Raw genomic sequence first — 7,204 nt, forward strand, 5'->3', positions numbered from 1 at the left:
CAGTACATTTTAAACTTTTAACAATATTATTCAGTACAAAAGCGCAAGGATAAGCTTGATCAACAAGATAAGATATACCATAAATTTTAACTGGTTTACCAGCATTTCCTGGTGATATCATCCAGCTATTCATGGCATTATTATAAAAAATTTTAAATGGACCAAAAACACCATGATCAAGGGGTTGCATTTTGAGGGTTGTGTGAGGATGAAATATCATTAAAATTATGCCCGACCTTTTAGCTAATTCAATAATAGAAATGTTAACATGACTTTCATGGTTATCCATTAATAAAAGAACTGGTTTTTCTACCAAAGGTTGTACATTACTAATAAAATGCTCAAGAAACTGCAGAAAAATGACTTCATTTGACCATCCAGACTTATTAGCTGCTCCTACACTTCCAGGAGGTGCACCATTCAACATGTAGTCCTTAAATTTTGCATGCGGAAATACAAATAATGATGGAATGCTACTTCCAGTAGCATCAATGGCTGCAATCATTGTTACATTATTGCTTTGTTCTGCACTAGTCATACTCCCTATTTGCTTTTTGCCCTTTGGGGCTAGGATTTTTGGTGGTACATGAACTGTGGTAATTCCTGTTTCATCACAATTCCAAATATTTGATGGCTCAAAATGATAACGTTCTAAAACATTTTAATAATTTTTAAACACAGTTCTTACAGTTTCTTTATTGATTGCAGAAGATCTACCAAGACTTGTTGGCTGCAGTTTATGTAGGGATAACTTATCATTGTATCTTTTCCAAAAATCTTGTAGCCATTGTTCACCAGCACTTTTATTCTTTATCCATTAAGTTTCAATTTTCTTATGGTTTGCTAAAGCATTCTCATATGCAAAGAATCTAATTTGCTTTAATGTAAGCCCATAATGCATATTTGCAGCATCTGCCAAGTTGCCAATCTTTGCTAATCAAGTTGCTCAATCTGCCATCTGCCAAATTTTACCAAAATTAATTCTTCTTTTGTTGAGAATACTTTTTTTAGTTTCCTATGTGAATATGAATACTGGGTTCTTCCAGATTTTTTAAACTGCTTTAACTGATATATCAAGGTTTTTTAATGTTGCAATGTCTTGCTGCTTTACTTAAACTCATTTTTTGTTGAAGAACAAAATTCACTGCATCAAACATATCCTTCTTGCAAATCTTCTTACGAAAAACACCAACCTTACTCATTGGCATTTTAAGATTAAAACATATTAACAGAAATGATTATATATTTATTTGCTCTTACTTCCTTATTGCTGTACAGAAATCAAGTACAACTATATAATCAACTTAATTATCAAGTTGCTACAGCTCACAACTAACTTAATTATCAAAACTGATTATCAAGCATTATTAGTACATAAAAATATACATTCTAATAATTGATTGTGTGTCAAGTGTAAAATTTACTCTTAATTATCAATAAGTTAGATAAAACACAATGCATAAGATATAGAAATATGTAAAAGATAGTTTGTAAATAAAAATATAATTTGTTAATATTATTCTATCACTTATATTATATTTAATTTTCAAAATACCAGCAAGAAAGTAATAATACGCTTTTTGCTGATTTTTACATGTAAGAGCAATAACGTACAGCTGTCTGATAAATTTGATGAAAGTTTTATTAAAAGTGTCCTCTTTAAGTTCACAAAAAATTAAAGTACGAACCAGTCAAAGGTACAGCACTGTGGACCAGAAGGCATATTAGGTTTGATGGAGTGTCACCTGGGATTTTTTTACTGATAAAGTATTTTTTTTATTATACTAACATGATTTAATCATATTTAAAATTAGTTTTACTTGCTAAGAGTGGAAAAAACACAAAAGCTCTGAACCCCCTCCCCCATCAACAAAAATGAGGGGGTTGTTAATTTTATATGTCCATAAATCCTGAATGCCAAAGTATTTTTGGATGAAATTTGAAATCTATTGATTAATTTTGATTTAGTTTAGGTCAGTAAAAAAGTTTTTTTTTGAAAACCTATTTAACTGTGGGTTATATTCTTCTCTTTGCTCCAATCCCACAACTTTTTCTAAGACAGCTTTACTTTACAATAAAATGAAAATGAAAATTTTTACAAAGTATAATTCCTATAACTATACAGTATTATAATCTTTTAATTCCAAAATCAACAACAGCAGTTTTCAATCTTTATGATCTATATTACGTTTATATCTTTGCCATGTAGACTTAAACTTTGCATGAATCGCCTCACCACACTGTTCTGCATACTTTGACAAGCCGCATCCTGTATGCTTTACAAAAGGAAAAACTTGGCAGCATATAAAATTTTCCATGACACTGTTTGTGTCTTTCCTAGAGAAAAAGCTGTCTCTTGTAGGCATAGAAAAGCATCTTTAAACAATGATATTTTGTGTTCTGAGTCAGAATCAAGATTTCTTCCAAAACAAGCTTCTTTTACAGATTTAAAAGTTCTTAATATTTGGATTACAGGAAGTAGATATGGTACTTTAAGTTGCACTTCAAGTTGAAGTTCATCAATCAATTTTAAAATTTTATTTGCATTATTACCATCCCATCCAACTCCATGATATCCCCTTTTAATTAAATGTTTTTTCAACCACAAATCAAAACCATCCCATTCAGTTAAAAGAAATCCTGCTATTTTATCTACTGCTCCAATGAGAAGATGTAGCTCAGGTGGAGCAACTAAATTTTCTAGCACAGTATTTTTATCGGTGTTAAGATATATTAGGCGTTTGTTCACAATGTTATCAAATTCCTTCATGGACGATCTGATAGATCCATTTTTAATATATGCTTCATAACAGGAATCAATATTGTCAATAGTTCTAAGAGTTCCTTTATCAAGCGTACATTCACCACTACACCACAAGCAAGCTTTTTTACCTGCGTGTGATGAAAGACCAAATAATACATTAGCACATTTAAGATCAAAAGCAATATAATAGTTTACATCCTCAATACTGAGTTTCTCAAGTACTAATCTAAGGTTTTCATATTTTTCAGGAATATCTTCAACAATTGCTATAATAAGAACTTTTTGAATGCCACTATTCATAAAATTATTTTCAGATTCTTGTTCTTCAAAAACATTCACAACAACTTTAAGGAAGCCTCCTCCACCATCTAAAGAAACTCATACAAAACCTTCACATGGATTTATACCTCTTTCTTTAATAATATGCAGGATTAAATCAAAAGGATTTTTAATACTAAATCTCTTATGATAGCTTCATTCTGGTTAGAAATAAATTCAACTTGCTCTACACTATAAAGTTCATCTAGTTGTTCTTTAAGATTATCTAGTTTTTGAACAATATTTTCTTCCACAAAGTCTCTTCTATTTAATCCAGTTCTAATTGTAGAACAAAGTTTTTTAGTAGCATTATCAGAAAGTTCAAGTGAAACTTGCAGTTCCATGATTGTTTGAAGAGAAAGTTGTTTACTGCTTCTGTTTCTCTTTAAATTGGGAGCTTCAACTCTAATAGAGATAGGCGTTCCTCGTGTTTTTAGTTTAAAAAATGTCCCTTTTTCTATACCTTAACTCTCCATTTTTTTTTTAATGATATTGCTGGCTATTTGTTCAGCATATTCTCCTAATTTTAAACAGTGACCAATTAAGTTGTCTACAGCAGCAGCTTGTGTACACTGATGAGAGATGCCTTGTCCAGTAACAAGAAAACAAGTACTGCATACATTTTCAGCTACTTTCGGTTCACTTAATGTTGGAACAGTGACACCCAAATATGGATCAGAAGATCTTCTTTTGTTGGCCCAATCAATCTAAAGCATTTCAGACTATAAATTAACAAAATTCTACTACAACTTTACAATAAATTATGCAAAAAGATTTGTTTTTAATAGTTTGTTTTAGTTATCTTATATATCTAAATATATATTACAAATAATCAATTGTTATATTTATTGCTAACAATTACATGACCAGGAATAAAAGACTACCCATATAGTGCATCCACACAAAAAAAATTAACTCTTTTACATAACATTGAAAAAGTATACATTTAATTGCTATTAGTATACAAAATACCTTAGCAACTTGAAGTCCCCAAGATCCCCTAGAAGTATGACCACTCTTGAGAAGGTATAAATTTCGTTTACAACTACCACATATGACATTAGAAAAACTCATAATATTTTTATCATAACCATCATATATGTAGAGCTTGATAATATCTTGTATTCGGTTGGTGACTTCAGATAGTGACTTAGATCTGGCACTTTTTTTAACCCAACACACTGCACAAACCAAATCACATAAGAAACTGTTTCCAGACATAATATACTTGGTATTTTTATTTAATGAATTTGCTTGGTGGTGTTGATGAAGTGAGATTACGCTAAGAGAACATCCAGACAGGTTTTATTAACAGAGAAGTGCTATTTGATGTTTAAGCTTATTGAAAAAGTCTAATTTGTAGTCAAGTATACTAAATACACAACATTAACATTTTTAATTAATTTTAAATTTTAGTTTAAATGATTGCCCGGCAAATAAAAGAGATCTCCTGCATAAAATTCAGAACTCAATTTAACTCTACTTTTTCATTTTCACATTTTATTTGAAAATTGATTTGACAATTTGATTGTCTTAGCAAGTGAAACTAATTTTAACTATGATTAAATCTTTTTACTATGATGATAAAAATAACTTATCAGTGAAAAAATCCCAGGTGACACTCCATCAAACCTAAAATGATCTCTGATCCACAGTGACAATGTCCTACACTGGTCAAAGGTAAACAAGATGGGTTTCTTCAACAATTATCATCTCAAACCCCGTTTAGGGTTAGAAATAATCATCTAAACTTTTCCATAACAAAAAAAGATGTTGGTTAATGTTAACAATATCATACATTAGCCAAACAACTATTTATGACAGTTTTGTTGTCAAAATAAGATAAACATTAGTATTTACATTTTAAGAGCTAAAACTTATAATTTCTTGTGGATCAACATGATCTTCCTCAACCATGATATTTTAAGGTAAAAAGAGTCGTCATGGACTAATATTTCAAATGGCACTTCACGTTTTTGCAAAATGATAAGTCGGCCAACAGGACAGAGTGACTAAAGGTACAACATGTTCAAAGGTAAAACAGGTTCCCCTATCTTTAAGAATAAAGGGCTGATTTAGCAATTTGTTTTTTGTTTTTTTTGCAGCAAACACTGTGCCATTGTGCATTTTTTTCATTGCTTCAAGGTAATTTTCAAAAGTGAAATAAGTTGCCCATAAAGGCCCCCAATTTTTTACGCTTAAAGCTAAGTGAAGAAGTAGATTTTCATTGAAGAGACAATCATTACCATATAACGATTCCACATCTGATGAAAGTTCATTTAACAAAGTGTTTGCATCATCTACCATTCCTTGATGAATTGAATTAGATACAAGAAGCATTATAGTAGTGACAAATTTTATCCAATGTGAAAGATAGTGTGCAAATATTCTATTTTTTACAAAAGGCCAACAAAAAAACAGAAAACTCTGCCATTTTCAGTTAAAGAGCGAGTGACAAGACCACAATTATTTGGTAGATTGATATTTTTCCAACTGTTACTAATACAACATATTTTGAACTGAAAGGGAATAACCAGCACCACTATCAATCCACAATCATACAAAATGTTTAGTGACTCCTAACAAGACACTATGCATGTAGTCAGGAATATTGTTGTTGATTATATCAAAGCATGGAATATCCATAAAAATGGAAGTACCTTTTACGCCATTAACAGGAAAACCTGCTGCAACAGCATTTATACAATCTATCATATGTAAATCTAACATGTCTATATACATATGCTCCATCATGATGCATACCTTTAGCATAGCAAAAGTCACAACCATAATATCCATTGAATTATTTAGTATTTGTCAAAATTGGACGGGCTATAGTATTAGTTGTGAAAATAGTAGTTAGACAGCACGTATGCTGATCATTGCCCCAAGTAAATCCAATATTCCATAAAGATTTTGTTTCTGCTACAAATGGCTTCAAAAAAGTAGAACAAATTGGTTTGTCTTTACCTAACCAAGTTCCAGCATAATTTTAACATTGATGGTTCTCCTTTGTACAACTCTTCAACAAGATCAATTTATCCCATTTTGGCATCAAAAAGTTTATTGGTTGATGCCAAAATGGGATAAATTGATCTTGTTGAAGAGTTGTATAAAGGACAACCATCAATGTTAAAAGTTAAAGTAATATTATTGGAAAGCAGCAGCAGTTTTTTGTATGCATCTGCATCTATGATATCCGACTTGTAATAATTAGCTTGATTTTTTGTCCATGAAACGTACACTTCTAGGCTCTAGTATATTTCTCAAATGATTTTCTTGTGCTGTACTTTTTTTTCTTATCATACAATGCATTACACATACAGCGTTGCCACCAAATCAGGGAAATTTAGGGAAATTTAGGGAAATTTAGGGAAATTTAGATACAATCAGGGAAAATCAGGGGGAAATAGTTGATTTTGTAAAAAATCAGAGAAAATCAGGGAACTTTTAACTTTTCTTTAATATTTTGGAATGTTTTCTAATAAAAATTTTCCTTTTCCAGCATACCAGGGTTAATGTTTAACATTTTTAAAGAAAATTAATCACATTGCGTTTACATTTTCTTATATATGTATGTATGTATGTATGTATGTATGTATGTATGTATGTATGTATGTATGTATGTATGTATGTATGTATGTATGTATGTATGTATGTATGTATGTATGTATGTATATATATATATATATATATATATATATATATATATATATATATATATATATATATATATACACACACCTCTTCAGAGTTCAAGTTGATGGGATTCTACTGTAGTTTTTATATTTTTTTCAAAGAACAATTTTATGTGTTGATTGAAGTATTTGATTATTTATTTTGATTTTCAAACAAATTGATTGGTTCATTACTCATAGGGGGATTATAGTATCTGTTTTTTTAGAGATAAAAATCCTCTGGGGTTAATGAAGAAGTTTGGTTTGGAATTTAAGTTTGGGTGTTTGAATGCTGAAAATATCAGGGGGAGATAAGCAAAATTTTAGTAAAAAATCAGGGAAAATCAGGGAGAAAAAAGCGAAACTTTAGCAAAAAATCAGGGAAAATCAGGGAGAAAATAGTGAAATTTTAGCGAAAAAATCAGGGAAAATCAGGGAATGTGGC

General features: G+C 30.3%; 1 protein-coding gene and 1 pseudogene across 3 annotated transcripts in view; one reads left to right on the forward strand and one right to left on the reverse strand.

Moving 5' to 3' along the window:
• Window positions 1-7,204, forward strand: part of LOC145180735 (phospholipid-transporting ATPase ABCA1-like) — a 58,301-nt gene that overhangs the window by 44,251 nt on the left and 6,846 nt on the right. The window lies entirely within an intron of this gene.
• On the reverse strand, window positions 2,128-4,182 carry LOC145184555 (uncharacterized; annotated as a pseudogene).

The sequence above is a fragment of the Hydra viridissima genome, unplaced genomic scaffold (genome assembly GCF_058129835.1).
Source record: "Hydra viridissima isolate aposymbiotic clone 2 unplaced genomic scaffold, HvirCarnegie_v1 scaffold_3, whole genome shotgun sequence".
In the NCBI taxonomy this organism is placed as follows: Eukaryota; Metazoa; Cnidaria; class Hydrozoa; order Anthoathecata; family Hydridae; genus Hydra; species Hydra viridissima.